Raw genomic sequence first — 23083 nt, forward strand, 5'->3', positions numbered from 1 at the left:
TCATGCTCCCAAGTTTCAACAAGAAGTACAACATCAGCTTTGCTTGTTGGTTCATCAATGCCAGCCCCCGCATTCCATGGGTATCCATTACAATTCCAAAAGCATATTTTCAATTGTAACTCGGTCTCATAGGTCACGCATCCCTATTTGCTTGAGAGACTTGCCTCCTCCTTGGACACATTTTCTTCATGAGAGATCTCCTTGTTTTTATTATTCTTTTCCTCATATGCCTTGCGACGCATATTTTGTTGCTTAATAGTGCGATCTTCACATACAAAACATTTTGTATCCCTCAAATAGATCCAAATAATATCAAGGATAATCTTTCACTTGGTCTCATCTGACATGGTGCATACAATTGGCCGTTCTCCCGAGAGAGGAGCTCCTTGCTTCCCCACTCTATGTACTCCATAGACTATAACTCCGGACATGCCAAAGTGGGTTTTGAAGAAATCTTCAATAACAATGGCAAGAGAAGGAGGTGTCTCTAACTTCTCTTCGGGAATTCCACGAATAACAATGTTCTTGGAACGTCGCTCCCGTTCCTTCAACTCCTCCGCATCCACATTCTCAACATTCTTTGTTTGAACCATAGCTTGCATGAGTGAGGAATTAGAAACCACATTGCTACCACATACATTAGCCCAAGACTTGTTTGTGCATACATTTTTCATGTCGCATACATCCCGGCTCATAGTGTCAAATTTATCCTCTTTCAATACATGGTCATGCTCTACTTTGCTCATCCGCTCCTTCAAAGCATTCAAGTCCACAAGAGAGCGTTTACATTCCTTGACTTCCTCTTCAAGTTGCATCAAACGTGTTGTTTGCATCTCAAGTGTCCTCTTGAGATTCTCATTCTCAACCACAAGTACCCTTAGTGTGCCATTCTCCATTGCAAGTGCTCGTAAGACTTCGCCTTGTTTGTTTACGGTCTCTTGCAATGATACCAAGTACGCCATGATCATGGTTTCCGATATCGTTGGTTGGGTGGTTGTGTTGCTATCTCCACACTTAGGAGATTTTGGATCATTTTCCACAATGGTCGTGGACCTTGTTGAAGAAGAAGAACCCTTGCGAGTGCCGGAAGACATTGTATGTAAAATAGGAGATGAGAATCAATTTTGTTGAACCTGTTCACTTCGGAAATTCTGCTACAGAAATGCCTTCCATAACTCTGAAAATTTATGTCTTTACATCAATGCGTAGAGGACTTCGTGCTCTTCGATTGAGGCTATAGATCACCCAAATCGGAGTTCGGATGAAGAAGTTATGATCAAAGGAGTGGACTGCTGTCTATTAGGTCAAAAAACGGCTGCGTTTTTAGAGAGAGAGAGAGAGAGAGAGAGAGAGAGAGAGAGAGAGAGATTTTGTGTGTATCAATGTGGTCAGCCTTTCCACCTACAAAAAGTAAACCATAAAACCCTTGGGACATTGCTGTGTCAAAGTCAAGCCTTTCACAAGAAATTCACTCCAGCTTTTGGTATGATTAAGATCAATCTTCTAGTGAATGGATTTTCTTGCCTACACAACTTTATTTGCATACCAAATGAGCATATTAATGAAGACATGGTATTAGGAATTCCCTCAATGAGAACCTACAAGGACGTTCAAGATTTAGATCCACAAGTCTTGAAACTTACACTCAAAGGCTTACGGTTGCAAGCCCGTTGCAAGAACCATTTGCATAGTATTATCAAAGAAGAGCGAGAAGGCAAGCTATGAGTTTCTAAGTTGACATAACCATGTCAACACACTCCAACAACAACACAAGGGACTCCATAATATAATGATCGCCCCAAAATATATCCTCATAGGATATGCATGCAAGGAACCAGACAATATTGGGTGCCAAAAGCTCAATTGCAAGCAAACCCTAAGCAGATTTGGGTGCCTAAAGAACTTCATTCCACATAGAAACAGAATACATACAAATGCAAGATTGAACTTACAAAGAAGAACAAGCAAAGAATAAAACTACGTGCAACAAAATGGATCTGGACGACCAAGAATCGACCAACACTCACAACACCAGTAGCCAAGGAAACGTAGAAGTGCATATCAAAGAATTGATTGCAGGAAATTCAACAACAAAAACCGATTTCTCAAGCAAGTGATCACTGATACGACCACGATGACTATTCAAAGCTGACTATCAAAGAATGTGCTCAACTGATCCAGAATCTTCTATTCAAGAGAACAACTCGCAAGAAACCTCGCCATAAAAAACTCTTGAGAAATCCACTTAAGGAGTGTATTAAACTAAATTGACATCAGTAGCATGGTAGAGCCAATTTGGGCTATGCAGATATGAACTTTTCACCATGCGCATGCACAATACTATACAGGCCATACACTATCATCCTGGAGGATCCAATTTAGAGAGAGTAGGGCATTCTAAATGCGCACTCAACTACATGAAAACTGTTATTAAAAGAGTAATTTTTGAAGGTTCAGTCAATTGTTTACATATTAATGTGTGATTATTTGTTGGACAAATAAGCCGCGATGGACGTTAGCACAACGAGAACTCACCTAACAAGATTTGTCAGCTAAGGAAGAAGATCGATCCGTAGGCGCGTGGAAGCAAGCATAGGGTGTCAACCTACACTCGAACGACTCCTAACTAATTCCTATAGAGGTCCTTGCCCAATGTCTAAGTCACAGCCTTCAGGAGTGCATAGGAGGAAACCTTCTACAATGCTTTCTATAGCCGAACACCCATCAAACAATCTCTAAACACCACAGAACTTGAAGGAGACCCTACTAGCACCAATAGGTCTCTCTCCCTAAGGTCTATGAACCAAAATCCCCACCTAAAACACCCGATGCAAAATCACGTAGGATGTCTGGCCGAAATTTGCAGGTCTTTGTTTCCAAAATCTAAAGTGCCTAATGTGTAGCTCTACTCAATGTGAACACGTGGATATGCTACAATGCAAAATCGGACAATGTATGCTCACCGAATCACCAGATGAATGTCGTAGATGGAGCTCGCAAAACCGGACCGTACATGCGTAATGTAGGTATCAGCGCGTAGCTCTCGTTGGGGGAAACACGCTACACTTTTGCGCACTCGATTCCGACCACCGATGCACATGTAGCATCAAGATGAAGCTCATACTCTCTCTCTCGTACACAGTACGCTCACTCACAGACTTTAAAACTTTTTTTAAAATGACAAAAGGTTTTTCATTAAGGTCAAAAATTTGTATAAATACCTTACAATTCTCAAACCCTCAAGTTCCAAATTAACCATCTACTCAATCTACATGTCAAAACTGGGATACAATCTAGAAACTTCTGTAAGCCCCAATATTTACAAGATGAAATGTCGGGTTTTCTCAATGAATGAATAATTACAAGAAATAATAATCTACCCATCCGTCATTTTCCGTAGGGTGTGTCCAGCTTCTAACACTCCCCCCCTCCTTGCTCATGTCGTCCCCGACATGGTTGTTGATCTGGTTCTTTCATCTTATGGTTTCTCGCATCTTGAGCAGCGACTCGTATCTTGCGTGTAAATCCAGTAGTGTTGGGCCAAATATATCAGTGTTGATAGTGAAGAAGCCGGTGTAGAAAGCTTCTTCAAAGGCCTGGAGGTGATAGGATGACTGACAAGAAAGATCATATGCACATATGTAAGTATCTTGAAAGAAGAAGATACTGTCTATCGCCTGGCCCGGTTTGAACGTCCCGAAGACTGCCAAAAGGTTTTTGCACATCTTCCTCATCATTATGCAAGAAAGGTCAGGCGAGCCAGTGAACAATTTGATGGCACCCGTTAGGGTTTTCACCATGTATTGAATACTTATTCTCTCACCTGCCTTCAAGCCTAGAAGCCTCGGATAGTTTAGCCAAGTGGGTTGGGTTCTTTGTAGTAGCTCTTGGGCCTTCCACGTCCGCATCCTTGGTAGAGGGCAGAAGCTTAGGTTATCTCTGATGATTTTGGGTGCCTCTACCAAATGTATTAGGTATTGTGGATACATCGTCAGCCATGCCTTTCTCCACCTGGGCTGGGAGTCGACTATCAACTTTGCCCCTTCAGGCTTGGAGATATTTGCTGTGTAAAGTGGCATTGTTGGCTCTTCTCTGATTCTTTTGTTGATCGTGGCGGCTTCGTACTTTAGCAAAGGATATGGGAGAGAGGGCTGTAGCCAATCACGCCGAAGGTTGCTAGCATCTATCTTCTAAATGGTCATGGATTTAAAAACCCTCTTCTCCCATTCCAAGGCTTCCTTGGCCGTTTCTACGATTTCTGCTTCTATGGCCTTGCGCAGCTTCTCTTCCTCTTCTTGTGTCAGATCTTGTGGCTCTTGAGAGGGTCCTACTAGGATTTCCTCTTGCATGCGTGTGTCCACAGGATCTGCCACATTCTCTAGGTCTATGCCTTCCATGGCTGCTTGCCTACTCTTCTGCCTGCTGGCCTCTCAGCTCTTCTATCTGCTTTTGGAATGTTTGTTTCTCTGCTTCAGCTTGTTCTCCCATTTTCACGAGGAGGTCGTTCAAATCGGCATTTATCTTCTCTGTCTCCTAGAGCTTTCTCTTGATATTTTCTAACTCATCTTGCATTGCTTTCTGCTCTTCTTCCATGCGTGTTTGCATAACCACCAACCCTTCTGCCATCATCAATCTTTGCTTCTTCTCTAAGGTCAACTCTTTCTGGAGCTCCTTCATCTGTTCTTCATAGATCTGGCTCTCTGTAGTGGTGTGAGTCAAGCTAGTAGCTCTCACTCTGGTAGGAGATGACCGTAGCCGTTGGATGGTTTGGTCTTTAACTTTAAGCTGGTCCTTGAGCTCAAGGACCTCATCTTGGCTAGCCTCTGCTCTATTTCTGCCTTCTCCTTGGCATTCCACAATGCATCAACTTCCTTGGACTCCTCAGCAAGTTCTAGGGTTAGGTTATCCCTTTCCCTCTCTGCATCTGTCAATGACTTGCTGAGTTGTCTATATTCCTCTCCGGCTCCTTGCAGTCTTTGAGCTGCTTCCTGATTTTCTCTTTCCATTTCCTGGCATCTTTGCAATGCCTTTGACAGACTGGATTGCAGCTTTGTTTCTCTCTCTATCTGCCTTTGGCTTTGTTTTGGTAACGTGTTGACTTCAAGCTTTATCTGCACTTCAGTGGCTTTGAGAGTTGCCATTTCACTTTCTGAGGCCATTGATTGTGCTCTTAGCCCGGTTAGCTTTGTCATCACCACATCCCAATCTTTAAGCTCCACTAACCGCAGGCTCTGCATTTTCTCTTTGGGAAAATGCGACTGTGGCAGCCTCTTCTTTCGAATATCCGACAGCCAGTAGATCTAGAAATGTGTTATACCTTGCTTCTTTTGGCTCTGGTTGCTCACTTTTCGGCTTAGATTCTTCTTTTGGTTCTTGGTCTTGGCTTTGTTCTTGTTTTGACTCTTCTTGATCTTCACGTTTGTCTTGCTCCTCTTTCTCTTCAGTCTGTGGAGGGCTATGAGGAGGTGGTGAGGGCGGTGGGCTTGACTCGGGGCTGGACGGTGGGGTTGTCGGCTTTTTCTTGAAATCCCTGTCCGCCTTTGTCTTCCTTTCTCTCTCTTGGCCTTCCTGCTCCTCTAGCAGCTGCCGTCGGACTTGCTCCGCTTTTGCTTCCATAAATGGTACATGTGGGATATTTTCCGCCGTGGCATTCAGAATCTCAAAATTCTTAATATAGTTTTTTAATCTGTCTCTGTGCACCCTTTGGGATGATCCCGTCATTGCTTATAGAGACGGATTCCATAGCTCATTCAAATCTCCTTTGAGGGCTCTTTCGGCCCTGAAACTTTCCATCAGCCGCTCTAGACATGCCGTCTTCTGTGATTTTGTCTCTTTTACGGGTACTTGGACAGATTCTTTCTTCCCTTTCTTCAACTCTGGATGCTCTTCTTGCATGGTTTCTAACGGACGTTTCAACCTTGTGGCAACCCTTGGTGCTTTGGGCCGTTCCTCTTCTTTATCTTCTTTGAGCCTCAGCCAGTTGTTCTGTGAGGAGGGTCAGGCCATCTCCCCTTGGCGTGCAATGCTCCATAAATCACCTTCGTGATTAGCTCACCCGGCACGATGTATGTGGGGTTCTTGTTGCCCATCTTCACCAGACTATCATGTATATAAGATGCATAATTGATTACCTTCGGCTTGCTTTTCTGCAGTGCCCAGGTGAATGTTGTGGCAATTGCTCCAGGCGGCATTCTATACTTTTGTGGCCGCTTGGTACACATATGGAAGTATTGATTGTACAACTGACTCATGATTGCCACTTTGGGGTTGGCAATGTCTTCAAAGGTGTAGTTGCCTTTCTTTTTTGTGTATACCTTTACTTCGTCTCTTCTTTTGGTTACACTATCCCCTTTGTTGGAGAGGTCTAGTGCAGCTGCCACCACTCTCTCCGTGATTACAATCTCCGTGTCTGGCTTGCCCCGCAGATCCGTAACTTGTGCTAGTCCGTCTTCCTTGATTGTGTCACAAATTCCCATACTCTTTTTATGTCGATTCCTGCTGGCACAACTTCAAAATAATTGTGGAGATCAATCTTTTCCAGATACTCTACCATCTTGCTTCTGACGAACTCATTGAGTTCCCATGGTAGCATTGGTAGCTCTATCACATTTCCTTCGGTGTCTTTGAACACGCCTTGGTAGATCTTTAGATCATTTGACTCTAGCAAGTCTTCTTGGATCCATGTGTTGGTTGGCTTTAGAGTTCCTTCTGGTATGAAGAAGGCCTCTACTTCTTCCAAATAATCCTTTATGGTCATCCTTTTCTTCTTTGCCGGTGACTTTGCGGCTGCCATAGATCCTGTTGCACTCAGTAGTCCGAAGTTAGCGTTTTTTCCATATCAGCTGAGAAACTGAGTTTTAACTATCCAAATGACTTGAAAATTGAAAATAAAACTTAAAAGGAACTTGTGAAACTGTGCATGTGCTCACAATGCAATCCTGGCCAAAACTTTCCAATTAGACATCCTACGCGTAGGATGTCTTTTTCATCAGATTTGGGTGATACTTGACATGCTAGTGGTCCTTGGCCTGTACAACATGGCTATGTGCTTGGATTTGGATTTGGGCATCGAAAAGTGGATTTTCGAGGAGATTTAGGCTTTAGGCTCACAAATTGGGTAAAAGTCCACTATAGATAGTAAATGATATCCAAATGGCTTGAAACTTGATATATGAGCTCCTTGCACCATGGTAATGGCTCCCATGATGTCATTCTTTGCACAGAAGTTCAAAAAAATGATGGACACATCCTATGCGTAGGATGTCTATTTCTTCAAAATGGCTTGAGATTTGTTCTGTGGGTAGTCCTTGGCATGTGGAACATGGCTATGTGATTGGATTTTGGTTTGGACAAGAATTGATGTTGGTAAGACCCTGTGTAGTGTTTTTGGGCTCAAAAAGTGTATCTTGAAGGTGTTGGGGGTCAAAAATGATTAGAATGGCTTCAAACTTGATATATGAGCTCTTGAAGATGATGGGAAAAGATCTGGAATGTACAAATACCCTCTGTAGACCAAAATTGTCAAATAGACATCCTACGCGTAGGATGTCTACTTCATCATTTCGTGCAGGTGACCACATAGATTGGTTGGCTATGTGCTCATGAATGTGTTGTGCAAGTTTCATGTGATTTGGACAAATTTTGGTAGGTCTATGGCCCATTATTGCCTTTATGCCCTGACTTTGCGTTTTCTCATGCATATGAGGTCAATTTTTGTCAAAATGTAATGAAACTTGGTGGCTAGCATATAAAGGCTATTCAGAAAATGTGTGTGATGAGAGATGTTGGGTTTTGTGCCCATAATTGGCTTTGAGACATCCTACGCGTAGGCTATCTCTTGATGATTTTTTCTTTGAAATTGTCACTGGTGCCTACCCTTAGTCTCCCTGAGTCCCTTTTAAGCCTAATTTCAACAAAAAAGTCAAATGGATAGAAAGTAACTCCTTGTGTGGATTTCAGAGCCTCCGAGCCGCTTTATGACTTTTGGAGTGCTTTTCGGTGATGAAATTTCTTGATGTTGGTCTCCTTAGCTTCTCGATCCCTTGGGGATCCTTGCCGTATGGTTTTTGTCGACTTTGGCTTCACCTGAGCTCCATTTGGCAATTTGTCGCTCTAGAAGCACCGGTGGTTGCGTTTAAATGTCTTCAATGACTTGTGGTGGTCTACCACCATAGGGCTTGGTTTTTGATGGTCTAGGAAAGCCGCTCGTGAAGTTTGGTGACAAACAGACATGCGGTTTGGCCGCGATAGCTATTTGACGCTTTGTGTGTCTGATGCTGTTTTTGAAGTTTAGTGCCGATTCGGGTCACCTTTTGGTCATGTGGGCTACATAGACTTGTCGAGCATGTCGAGATGCTTCTACCCATGAATTTTGGTAGCATTTGGGCGCCTCTGCGCCGATTTCCCATTTGGTGGCCTCTTGAGGGGTTCTAGGAATTAGGGTTTCTCCCGATGGTTTTCTACTACCTTTGGACATCCAAGAGTAGTCTCCTATGCTAGGGTAAGCTGTCGATGAAGTCTCGTTGCTTTTGGGTTAGCCGTTATGTGGCCACTTCTAGTTGTAGGTCTCTACTGTCCGCTTTATGTGTGAACCCTACGCCAGTTTTCGCGACAAAACGACAAACATGCACGAAAAGCTCAAGGTGGTGAGCCTACCTCTCATGTCTGAAGCCCGTCAGGTAGTCGTGCACGTCATAGAAGCTGTTGGAAGTTCCGCTCGCTCTAGGTGGCAGAAGCTCTCTCTCAAAGGTCAATGGTGAAAATGAGTTTAAAATGAAGTGAAAATTTCTTATAATGGAGGTCCCCAAATCACTTTTCATGAAATTTGACATGTGCTCCCAACTTCTTGCGAGATGCGGTTTAGGCTCAAAAATTTCTTGATTTGGACTCCATTTGCCCCGATTACCAGAAATTTGGCATTTCGATCAGAATTTGGCCAAAACACGCTTTCCTCTCCAGTCTCATAATTGCACCCCCAGTGTACCATAGGTTGTCCTATAGTCACTGATCATCCCCATTTTTTTTTTCATTACAACCGTTTTTCACCTGCTTTTTGTATTTTTGAAGTTTTTCTGCCGAAAATTAGTAAAATCAAAAGGAAAATAGCAACTCAAAACCCAGAAAATCCCCAAAAATCATAATAGATCAAAAACATCACCGCAAAACATTATATACACTCACATGCAATTTTTATGACCGGATTTCTCTGTTTTATCAATATTTTGCCCAAAAATGGCTATTTTTACTTATATACACACACCTAGGGGATTGATTTGGCGTTTGGCCCCATATACCTATAGATTCATGGTGGATAAGGGCATATGTACTTGGTTTAGTCCACAAAATTTTGCAATCAAACAACAACCCTTAAAAGAGTCGAAAAAACATGCCCTTTTTTGCTCTTTCTGCCATTGGGTCCGCATTCAAGAATGCCTCCCCCCCCTCCTAGCCGGAGTCCTCCCGGACGACAATGTATTGCCTCTGAGTATGTGCAGTGCATAGGTTGAAACAATTGTTCTAATGATTGGCCGTGTAATGTGGATCTATTTTATGCATACTCGGTCAATGCATGGAAAATTAATGTTGTGCAAGAGAAGGGTATAAGCAAGATTCTTATTGGCCTTCGCCGTTGAGGTTACTTTTTTTCTTTGCAGGTAAAATCTGTAACTCTACTGCTCTTTGTTTGATTGTTTTTCTTGCAAAAGTCAGTCGCTTTGCGGCTACTATTGTTATGGCCATAGTCATCTCCTTGGAGAGAATTTTTGTGGCAGAATTGGTCGTAGACCTTGTCTCGTTTGCTTTCCATTGGTAGCTTGTTTTTGCCGGTTTAGGGTTTATTGGTACTGCATTGGTTGCCATTGTTTTGCTGCTGATGTGCATCCATATAAATCAGCTTGGCGGTTTCATATGCAGCTGTCTGCCTTCCGATGTTGCTTGTACTGAAGGGAGTTCCTTTTGCTTCGGTTTCGGGATCCAAATGCGAGTCGCATTTGAGTTATTGCTGAGCATTTCTTGGGGATACATATTTGTTTTATTCCCTTTTTTGGTTAAACTATTGGCTTATGTCGACTTCCTCCGTTGTATTGTTTTTTGTCTGCCATGTCATTTCTATCCTTCCGCACCTATTTTTGTTTTTCTCTTGTTGGTAACTCTGATCTGTTCACTGCGGTCGGTGACTTGCCGTACCTGTAGTAAACTATATTGGCAGTTCCTTGGTGGTTAGCCTTGGGTATCATGTTGTTCTTTGATGGCACCCGTCCCTTTGACTTTTTATCCAGTGACTGCATTGCTGGCAGCGGATTATTCCGGGGTTGCTGAGCAAAGGCTACCACCTGTTGTTCTTGTGCATGCTGAATTTTGACTGCATTCGCATTCCAATCTATCTGCACATTGTACTCTTTTTGCCAAGGTTGTCCCAATATCATGGGGTGTTGTGTGCTTTCATCCTCGACTACATAAAATTTGTGTGGGTAAATATACTGATGTACTTGTACATGCAATATAGTCCAGCCCAATGTTTTCAACGAGTGTGATGTACTACTTTCGAGCAGTTGTGGGATAGGATGAAGTTGACCTGTGGACTTGAGCTGTTTGTATAATCTGTAAGAGATTAAATTTTCTTGAGCTCCAGAATCAAGCAATGCCGTCGATTCAACTTGATTGCTACCCACTTTGAGTGCAATTATTGGCTGCACTGTGTTGTCATCAAACCTCATTAATCAAATGGCATTGATTCGCAATGGTGCACCACATTGTTTTTGTTGTCGCAGAAGTCTTCTTTTTGCAATACGTTCTTTTTCTTCTGCTTGAGCTTCTTCTCGTATTCTCTGCTTCTCCTTCATTCGTTGTTTTCCTTCTTGGATTTGTTGAAGCATATCCTGTGTTAGTGGTAAATGATATTTCTTCAATCGACTCCCACTAATCCAATTCGGCATTTCTTCACCTGCTAATGTAGCAAGCTTGACAGCTCTACTTTGTGATAGGTCACTAATCACAAAGCGTCCCATCCCTCGCTTTTTAAGTTTCTTGGCATGTTGCTTCAAGGTATAAACAAGTACATAATCACCAATTTTAAACTCTTTCGTGCGCACATGCTTGTCAAACAACTTCTTTTGCCTTGTCTTTTTAGCATAGATCGAATCTAGAGCTCTCAAGCGGAGTTCATCTAGCTTTTCAAGATCATCTATTCTTGAAGAGAGTTCATGCCCTGTCCATTCTAAGCGTTTCGCTACTCGTAGAGTTGGGATTAAAAACTCTATGGGTAATATAGCATTTAGGCCAAACACCATGTTGTATGGTGTCGTTCCGATCGATGTTTTGTAAGCTACCCTGTATGCCCATAGTGTTGAGTGTAGCTGTTGATCCCAATCTGTTCTTGTCTCTAATACAATTTTAGTGAGAACCATGCATAGTGTTTTATTTGTGGCCTGAGCTTGTCCATTTTCTTGTGGATGTTATGAAGCAGAATTTCTATGTATGACCATGAACTCCTCTAGCAAATATTCAATGAATTCATTACGAAAATGTGTTCCACAATCACTTTCTATTGGTAAACTGTATCGTACAAAAACATTCTCATACAAAAATTGTGCAGTGGTTTGTGCATCTTCTTTTTGTGTTGCCTTGGCTTCCACCCATTTTGTGAGATAGTCCGTAGCCACAATGATATATTGGGTATGGGTGCGATATGCAGGGGGTGAAATAGGTCCCACAAAATCAATGCCCCATTTTGCAAATGCCCTTGCTCCCATAATTGGCCGTAGTGGCAGCTCATCTCTCTTTATCGGCACCTTGGTGCATTGACATGCATCACAATGCTTTACAAACTCTTTAGCATCCATATGCAATGTAGGCCACCATATTCCTACGGTTAAGACAATTTTTACTGTCTTATCGCCTGAAAATGGCCTCCACTTAATCTGCTATGTCTGTGTTCTAGAATCAGCAGGTATTCACTTTCACTTGCACAGATTCTAAGTTGATTGTCCTTTCCTCACTTATAGAGTTGGACAATTAACTGATAGTCACGAGCCTCTAGCTCTATAGCTCTTTTGAGTGCTCTTGTTATGTTTTCAGGAAACGTTGATAGCCGTTTTTTGGCTCTCCATAATTTCCATAGTGAGTTATCCCACCCTACCAAAATCACCTAAACACTGTGGCTATTCTTACCTTTTCATTGTACATAGGCGTGTGTGAGTTAGGGGACTTTTCCCATATTTTCTTAAAAAACCCTCAATTAGCTAGTCACTGGGCTAGTTGAGCCAAAAACATAAAAAAATAAAAAAATAAAAAAATAAAAGTATATTATGGCCTCTTTGTGTGTAAATATTTCATTGTATATATGGCCTAAATATAAGGATTTTTTATAATTATTTTGGTATTTTATTTAAATATTTCTACTTAGGTGTGTGTTTTATTAAACCTATGTACACCTTCTTTCATCCTCTTACACCATAAGTATATTTTTTGTCAATATGTACATACTCTAACCTCATATTTTTTCTTTATACAAATCACTCCCACATTTTCACCCTCACCCTCGTGAAAACAAAAAAATTGATTTCTACTCATTGGTCACGTTTATTATATTATTTACTTGCATACCTTTTCCTCTTTCACCCAAAATAATACAAAGAGGGACCATATCATATGATTCCAATATCTTTCCATATCCATAAATCCTCCATATTTTAATTATTATTTTTACTCATTATTCTAACACCATGTGCTCATTGAGCTAAAGTCCATGAATAGTCCATACACTAGTCCCACCATGTATATATTTCTTATTCACTAATAATCCTCCTCCATGCATGGGTCAAGGGAAACTTGGATGCTTTGTATTATGATATGACAAAGGAGGGGGCCACTGAAGACTTTTTGTGAAGAAAAAACAGGTCTTTTGGTGGGATTTTTAATATCCATCTCCACTCTGAATTTGGAGCGGTGGTCAAAAGAGAAAATGTAGCCCACGCTCTGAATAATCACCTCAAATGTTTTCATGATTTTTGGAGCTACCAGCGGTGAGATATGATTTTTTGAGTGGACCCTAGTCTGCCCACTTTTCTCACAAGTAGCCCATAGTCTTCTCTCACTTCTTTCCACACTTCTACACACACACATTCCTCTCAATCCCTCACTAAAACCTGCACCTTCAATGGTTTCTCTCACCTTCTTCACCATTAACCTCCCCTTTTACTCCCATAGCTCTCATATGAGCTCTCCATGTACATACACCATCTCTATGCCTCTCTCTATTACTTCCAAAGTACAATTCCATCTTACCCCTTATATATATACATAAATTCAGCATGTGTTTCATGTTTAACCTCTACAAATCAAGAGATCTCATCAATGGAATTACCATTTTCATCGTGATAATCAACCTTGGCGGCGGTGGCGTAAAGAAGAGAAGACGAAGAAGAAGATCGATAGTCATTTTGAGAACCTACACAAGTAAGTTCAAAACTTCTTCAAGCTTCACCATCACAAGGATTTTCTCACTTCATTCAACCATCCACCCCAGTCTACCCATTGTAAATATATCATTAACTTTCTAGTGATTACTAACACTAATCACTAACATACTAACACAAAATAGCCATTGACCTAACCATAAAAGACACCTCACCTCAAGACATGTACAAAGTAACTCTCTCTCTCTCTCTCTCTCTCTCTCTCTCTCTCTCTCTCTCTCTCTCTCTCTCCTTTTCCTTAAAACTCTACTTCACCTTATTCACCATCAATAATGCTCTCTTTTGAGCCCACATGCATGACTCAAGCAGACAAAGAAGGCCCGCAATGTTTTGATATTCAAAAAAATCATAATCCTGATTTGTTAGCTTGTAAATTAGGATTTCCAATAATCTTAATGAGGGGTCTCCAACCTATAAATAGGCCCCTCTCCTTCTTGTAAAACAACCTCCAACATCTCACATAGCACCCCAACACTCTATGCGTGAGGAGAGACTTAGGTGTAGCAACCACTTGTGAGCTTCACTCTTGGTGTGAGAGAAGCCTTCAAGCTACACATTGCAAGTGAGAGAGCGTGAGTTCCACAAATCTCAAAACCACTATTGTATATGCTCCTTCATCATCAATAAATTGAGGTTCGGTGCATCAAAGGCGCGATTCGACGTTCAAATCTTCGTCCTTCCATTTGTGCAATATGGTTTGGTGAATTCAAGGTGCCTTGTGTATTTTGTGTTTTTATCGGTTGATCTTGATTCTAGAAAGTGTTTTAGTGTGTTGTTCATTGCCAGTTTTTTGTCCATTGTAAGAGGGTATTGTGGTGAGAGGTCTCCCACATCCTAAGACAGTGTGTGTGTGTGTTTTGGCAATGTTTAGCAATCACTAAGCATTGAGTGAGTTTTGTACAAGTTCTACGATAGCATCATAATGAACCATCTCCATTTGCAAGTCACAAATAAAGTATTACACAAGATCCTTTTCTCTCTCTCTTCCCTTTGCTCTAGCTCTCTCTGGTCCATTTTGTGTGTGTCTTGGTGTGAGGTTGCTTGTGTGTGTTGTGTGGTGCATCTTCTTGGTTGTGCCAAAATCTCTCTTGCGTCCTAGTTCGCATACCATAACTAGGTGGTGCCCCTATCTTGTTTGGGTTTGGCTGTGGGTTTGTTGTTTTGTTGTGCTTGTGGTTTCCCCAGCCCCAATTGAGCAGCACGGGAGCCTTGAGGGATGTTTAGAGGTCGCCTCTCTTGTTGCCCGCCCCGGACCGCTTCAATTTTGGTGCCCCCACGGAGGACGAGCGGTTGTGTTAGCATACACAAGGTATGTTTTCAAAAACTAGTTGTGTTTACATGAACAATCCACCACCTCCTAATCATGCTCATGCAATTCAATTTCATCAGTTTCATTGGGTGCAAGGGATTAGGATAAAAGTTTTCATTGATAGAAAAATATTTTTTCAACAACGTATTGTATTCCTCTTTGGTGCCAAAGCATTAAGAGATATTCTACAATCTCCAAATCCTATTATACTCCCACTTGTAGACTATAATGTCTCTTTTGATGTACATGTGTTTATCTTGTTTTAGCTAGGGTAATGAATCAAGAGGACTTGTATCGTACATTCATTCCTTTGGCTAGACAAGATGTGCATGTAATAGTTGGCACAAAGTTACAATTTCAACGTGTTTTCCGTCGTATGTTTGAACCTAGGCAAGTAGCGGCTATCAATGCCTCAGTCAATCCGTTCATTTTGCCATTGATTCGCTATGATTTAAGCTTTGACATTTATATTTTCATTCTACTTTGAAATTTGATTTTGCAACATAAGAAATAAAATAAGAAAAAGAAATTTTTGAGTAAAACCAGCAACATGGATACAACTAGGCAAATGAGTGGTTACCCCTTGTTCTTTGGAGAGCCTGGGGAGGATGTAGAATTATTTTTAGCAAATTTCAGAATGTCTTGCCGTATCAAGAGGATAGTAACTGATCAAGAACGTGTAGAAATGTTTGAGGTAGTCCTTAGGAAAGATGCTAGCACTTGGGATAAAGAATGAGGAGGCAGAAGGTGAAGAAGCCAAAGCGCCCAAGTCCCCACGTACCTACTCTAAGCGGAAGCTCTTGGATGTTGGGGGTCATTGTAGCATCACCTAATCACAACCCAAAACAAAATTATCAATCTGTCAATTGGCAACCAAGCTAGAGCTCAGAGGCATGAGCATCATTGGATGTATTGAATGAGAGGATTCAAGAGAATGATCATCCAATGCAATAGAGATTAGCCATGAATCACTAACTCTAATCACACCATAATCATCAATCAAGCATCATCTACACACATTAAGACCACCAAAGTCCAACTTTCCATAGACTTGAATCTCAAAGCATTCTTGTAACAAGCACACACTAATTGAATTGGTGTTGGCCTCTCCAATCACCACATGCCAATCAAGGTACTTAATCAAAAGCTACACACACAAGGGTGAATGGTGCTTCGATCTCATTAAAACCATCCACACATGATCAAACAATAGGGAACATACTCTAATCATAAGATTAAGAACCCACTTAATGAACCTAATTAGAGATGTTAAATATCACAAATTGAGTACTCATATAATGATATGAGTGGTCAATAAGCAAGAAGTCATCACCACACACTCAAATCTAGAGTAATGAGAAGGTGAAACTACTTCATTACATAATTGAATATAGAAGAATTAAGATTAATGAATAAATTAGAGATTAGATTAATCAAGAAGTGCTTTTCTAATTACAAAGAACTAGCACTAGCTTCTAAGCATAAGGCTAAGCCATCCAAGAGCACTCAAGAGAGAGATCTCAAGAATGACTAGTCAAGAATGAAGCCTCTTTTCATAAAAGGTCTTCTTATAAAGGCATGCACCACAAGCCTTTCTACTATGGGATTAAGTTGAGCCCTCTAACATATACAATTTGGAACTCCCAAATGAGCCCATGACCTTATACAATGTGAATAGAAATTATTATGCACATCCATAACACATCCCTAGCTTGGTGCATAATTAGTGTAGCATGTGTTAGCCGCTGCTAACATTCCCCCCCGTACTAATTTGGCGCATATCCTCATGTGCCGCTGAAGCAAAGCACGGAGACATGGGTGAAAGCACGTCCATGGAGGAATCTTGAGCTGCAAAACATAAAATTAGTAATGAGCATCAAAGGCCAAAAAATAAGAATAGAACATGAAGTACAAAGAACAATCATGCAAAGTGAATTCTTTCTTTTAAAAGATGGGGCAATCATAACCGAAAATTAAACAACATAAAGCAAAGAACACCTAAACTATTATGAAGATTAAACCACTTGAAATTTTAGTTTTATGCATGAAACACAAGCAATCAAATATGACCCTAGGCTAATGCAAGGTCATAAACCTCCTAGCCTAAAAACTATATGATCAATCCTTAATAAAGTATCCAAGTATATCATATCTATAGACACAAAGAAGGTAAAACACATCACAAGGCTACCACCCCAAGGCAAGTCTAGCTACGACTCTCGGCTCCTTGAACCCTCAAGGAGGCATTCCAAAATTCTACCAGCCTACCAAGGCAATGGCTAACCCCTATCAGCTTAGGGCATCGGTTAAGAGCCTTGACCAAGCAATCCAACGTAGTGCCCCTCGCCTACCAAGTGCCAATAAGGTGCTAGGTCTCACATAGACACAACATAACATAAAAATTTCCTTTTCATGTGTCTAGTAGCATTTTTGTTACTCTTCTTGGACACTTTTTTGCTTCATTGTTTCATTTTTTAGCACTTTCTTTTATTGCTTCCATTATGAGATTTCTTATGGAAAATTGGACTAAGAGACTAAAAGCCTAATCATGACCCTAGGTCATGTAAGAAATGAGTGGAGTATTAAGTCAATCACTAAGAGTATAGGACTAATGAGCAATGACCCTACATTAACCTAACGTCAAGGCCAACTACCCATGATTATCACACATAAAACCAAATTTTTAATGATTTTAATATTCACAAAGCAAAGTGTTGAAACTTTAGTATACCTAAGTTCTTAAAATGAAAGGAACCATAGATTAGAAGAAAAATCACTTAATGCAAAGCATAGAGAATGTAGAGATAAACAAAAGAGCAATATCATGGAAGGATTTCACCTATTCATGCTCTTTTGAGCATCTTTGAGCAAAGCATCCACCCTTGTTTAGAGGCCTCTTGATTCTTTTTATTTGCAAGCCAAGATTCTTGAAGCTAAGTGTTAACAAACACAAGATATAAAAGCCATTTATTGAAAGCCAAGAAAAACACACAAAAAACATTATTGAAAACCTAAAGCTAGGTTCTGAAATACCCAAATATGCCAAAGAGAAAATAACCTAGGGAAAAAAAGTGCCTTTGGTTATGCACATAGTGCTCTAAGATAGCAATTGTATACATACATATCAACAATGAGAGAGAATGAGCTTCTAGATAAGAAAATTTTGCAATGTTAAAGTCTCTCATGTATGATTCAAAATTGACTGATTGCTAGCTCAAAGTAAAATTTAAACGTTAAGTTAAGCTATGAGCTAGAAATAATGCGACTTTGATGAAATAGAGTGGCCCTTGAAAGCTAAATTTTGCAATTTAAAGCTTCCAAAAAAGTTGGCTAAACACTAGCTCAAATGAAAACATTCTCACTTTAGACCAAGCTATGAGCTAGCATGTATACAACTTTTAGTCAAAAGATTTGGAATGGCTCTAAATAGCCAAATATTGTACTATGATGCAATGTTGACTTCCCTTGGATTAATGAACTTTCATGCTTGCCCACAACCCTTCAAAAACAACTCAATGTTAGTGCTAAAGCATTTACATTCAAATCAAGTACCAAAATCATGCTCATTTTCAACCCCAAAATTTTTGTGCGATGCCATGTTTATTCAAAGAAGTTCCATGTTTTAGTGCTATGCAGTGAATTTTGCATTCAAATCAAGCACTAAAATGCAACAAGCCAAGTTTAACTTTTTACTCACACTCTCGATCAAGCATGAATGCATTGAATCTCAACTAAAGCTCACATGTATGCCAAAACAATTTGTCTTTCAATGCAATGAAGGTTTCAATCATGGTGAGCTCTAACCCAATGCATAAGGCAAAAAATGGTGCAATTAAAGTTTATCTATGCATAGAAGTGCTCACAGGATCATTGCACATAATGGTTGCTCACACCTTTACTCTTACCTAGCACAAATGGAATACATAGCAAAGAGAGAAAAGGCTTATGATGAGATGAAATGTAGCTCTCCCAAAGTGATAAAAAACACAATTTTGTGCTATTGGCCATTCCTCCTTCAAAAATATCACTTATTAGTGCATGAAAAAAGTTTATGTTCAAACCAAGCACAAAAAATCAATGCTCAAGCATAAATCCCATCCATGCAAAGCACAAAGGCCATACCAATCAATTCTCGATTTTGCATCATAGGCCACTCTCTCTTCAAAATAATGCTTATTTTGACTACTCTCATTAAGAAATTTGCAAAGAGCATTTATTTTTTATTTTTTTGAACTCGTTTTGACCAAACACAAGCTGAAAACCCCTTGGTGATCTATGGATAGTACACAATTGAGTACTATTTAGTGAATTTTAGTCTCAAAATTTTTCCATTAGCTTTCACCTTATGGAAATGTAGTAAGCAATCACTCACAGATGCCAAAATGTTGGAATTTTCATGAAGCACTACCCATTCAACAGTTTTTGTTGCTCTCTTCTCCCTCTCAATAACAAACTTGAATTCCTAAAAGGCTCAATGTCAAGCCAAATCATGTGCTAGTTCAAACTTGTACTCCTCTCTACCGGCATTTGGCTCAAGGAGGACGATGTAAATTTCTTCTTTTTTGTGGGAACGCATCCTATGATGTTTTTTTAATAAATAATTCTATGTTGGGATAGTCGTCAACAATAGAGATAAAGGAAGATGAGAGGGTGTGTGGGATTGTAAGGTGAATGGCTGCAAGTCAGCACAACTTTGCGAGCAACTCGATGAGTCAAGACCTTTGCAGCAAGAGCCCAATGAGAGATAGCGAGGGGGGAACATGGCCAGAAATTGCAAGTTTGGAGGAAGCTGAAGCTACATCATGACAACTTGAGTGTGGGCTATTGAGCAAGTGGGAGTGGGTTTGACATCTAGCATGGCAATAATTGAGAAGGGAAAATGGTAGTACCATTATACTAATGGCGGGCTACTGGGTTTGGGCAATATTCCAAGCACGGTGTGTGTGTGTGTGTGTGTGTGTATGTGTGTGACGTGTGTATTGATGAGCTGTGTGCAAGCAAAAGGCAGCCACTTGTGTAGTAATAACAACAAAGGGTGGATAAGGAGTTTGCAAATGGATGGGGGTACTTCTCTAGGTGAGGAAAAAGCAAGACTATGCACCAGCTTTGGTCATTAGGCAGACAATAAGAGTTGACATGACCAGAGGTAGTACATGCATGAATGAAGCCTAATGTGGGTATGCAACAATGGGGAATTAATGGTAATGGGGCAAAGGGAAGCAAAGGATGGCAATTCGCCATTCACTGTAGGAGTGGAAGGCCTCTATGTTGCATCAACTAATAAGTGTTTGGAGGGCACACAATGCAAGTAGGTACGTGTCTGTGGGTGTGGGGTCTCATCTCAAGCACGAGCATCGGCTAGTGGTTAGTTGGAGTCCTTTGAGTCCTAGCAAGGCACACAGTAACCGCCGAGATGTCTTCGGCACATAGAAATTAAAAGGCATGTGTGTGAGCAATAGCCGTGTGTAGTAGTTGTTTGCGGTTGGAGATCCGGGAGTCAGAGATTTTAGATTGCCAAGGATTTAGGCTCTTGGACAAGATCGAATAAGAGGGAGATAGCTAGGGGTGCAAGTCCCCAATTTTAGAGTGTGTAGGGTATGGCTCTACTTAGTTCAAATCCCAGAACACAAGCCAATTGGCTGGTGTAGCAAGAGATAGCCCTCAGATTGTGTATAAAACGGGTTGATGGTGGATGGGCGCATGGAGAGTTTAGCTTCCAAAAATGCAGTGGAAAGTGGGCCAGGGAGATCAAATATAGTGGGTCCTATTGGCACGAGCTTGAGCCAGGAAAGCATTCTATGAAAAGGTTTGCACGACAAGCAACAGGAAAAAGCTCTCTAGATTTGTTGCCAAAACTCCAAGCGAATTTGATGAGGTTGCACCTAAACTGGCAGGGATGTGTGATCATATTCAAAATTACAGAGGTGCAATCGTGTGTGAAGGAGGTTGTTTTGTGCATTTAATGAAGGAGGGCCCTACAAATGAATTTTTCCTATCCGAAGAAAATAAGGGCAAGCTTGAATTCTCCTGGTTTTTAGGTCAAATTTTAAATCTTTTACTGGTAATTACACTAAAATTTGTGAAAAATTCTCGGTTTTCTTGAAGGCAAGCTTAAAATCTAACCGAGGTTTTAGGATTTTAGTTGGTTAAAATACACTGGACCTCGTTTTGTTTCTAACACTGGTAACGTGTATGTGTGTGTGTGTGTGTTTGTTTCTTTGGTGCCTTTTCATGCTGCATCTGTGGAATTTTTTTATTTTTATTTTTATTTTTTAATTATTACCTCAAGGGGAGGTCCCCACATGACACAAGATTGGTTTATGATGATGATCAACCAAGTGAGATAGAAGAAGTCAATGTATTTGGCTCGAATGGCCTCAATTGAGAGTGGTCCTATCACGTAGGCATCCACAACATGACTTCTTATGAGCTTTTGTTAATGATATAATTTGACTAGACAAACACCTCTTGCGAACACAAGCAAATGAAATATATTCAAGCTCCAAGCCTTGTGATTTAGCATCAATTTGTGAATTACCAATATAATTTTGGTCTTACTGCAAGAAAGTTCCTATATCAAGTTTAAGGAATCATAATTAATCCTCAATGCCCATTTGTAAATAAGCATTAAACCACACTTGTTCAATGAGACATGATCATTAATGGCATCACATTCTTTCTCTTTGTTACTACAAGACAACTCCTCATCAAAAAATTCCCCTCCTTTTTTCATCGATACAAGTCCCTTCTTTCATTCCCCTTGCTTCCAGTTGACGATACTCATTGAATTAGAAAAGTTTTATACGCCAATGTTAAATTACATACTATCAATCAAAAATCCATACATTTAATTTTTTGGTCATTTCAATTTCAAATTCTCAATCATCCTAACATTAATTGCTCATATCTCAAAGTCCTAATCATCCAAATCCAATTGAATTTGTAATTTAGGTTTTCATGATTAATGAATCACATTAATCAATCATTAGCATGGCAATACACTAAAAATCTCCTCAATTGAGCTCCAATTGAGCAATTTATCTCAATCTTTGAGGCAATATTGTGATACACACATCAACTATATGGCCAAATTAATCATCATAATTGGTTAAAAAAATTGATTATTCATTCACACATTGATTACACATGCCATTGATTGGCACTCACACCCAAATTTTGGCCAAAACTATATGCACATCAATCCCTCATTGCAATGCTTAAACTTCACACTTGATCAAGCATAAACAAATTCATGCATGCTCAATTTCTCAAAATCAATCTTTATTTTCCCTAATCAAGCAATGCACATACTCAAAAATTAAACACAAAAGTTCAAGTTTGGATCAATTGGCAATGAAAATAGTCCTATCCCTAATGCTTGTGCACACTTTTCATACACATTTCACAATCAAAAATCATTTGGGTGCTCCACTTGACCATCAATCACTAAATCAAGTGGTCTTCAATTGGGTACACACACACACTCAAGATTAGGTGCACACACACTTGAATTGTATGGCAGTTTTTTCCTTCTTTGGTGCATTAGACACACAATTATCTTTACACACGCATGCATTGTTGTTGACAATCATGCATAATCTTGACACACACATCATTCAATAGTCAAAATTGACCATCAATTTGGTTCCAAGTGAATCAAATCATGTGCAAAGTGTAGGTGACTTGATTTGCCTATTATGTATCAATGTATGCATTTGAATGTTTGTAACTCTATCTATCCCCTCATCTATCTAGTCTCCACCATTCTGTTTGGTCATTCATTTATCTCTTGATTTATCTCATTATCTATCTATACTATCCATTATTGTACCCGTGTGAGTGTTTGAGTGTCACATGGTCTCTTTTTCCATTAGTTTGAATACCTCTCTCTCTCTCTCTCTCTCTCCCCCCCCCCCCCCCCCCCCCCCCCCAGCGTCCTGTGTGTGTGTTCCCATCTCTATGTCTATTTATCTCTTAGTCAATTTGATTGCCTCTATACTCTACATATGAATGTTTGTCTATGTAGGTGTCTCTTAATCCAATATTAATTCAATGTCTCTTTGTATCTTTTTGTTCTTTGTTGATCTACCAATCAACAAACCTTTCTTTGTTGAGCTATTGATCTATTCATTGAGATGTTCCTCTTCTCTTGTATTGGCCAATCCCAGTAATGTCCGTCTCTAATTCTATCCATTTACATGCTAACTAATCTTTCTTCTTGGAAAGACCCATCTATCCATTGATCTATCCATATTCTTTTCTACGAGCTAATCAGTTTCTATTTCTCTCTCTCTCTACA

The sequence above is a fragment of the Adiantum capillus-veneris genome, chromosome 24 (genome assembly GCF_014529385.1).
Source record: "Adiantum capillus-veneris isolate H3 chromosome 24, ASM1452938v2, whole genome shotgun sequence".
NCBI classification, from domain to species: domain Eukaryota; kingdom Viridiplantae; phylum Streptophyta; class Polypodiopsida; order Polypodiales; family Pteridaceae; genus Adiantum; species Adiantum capillus-veneris.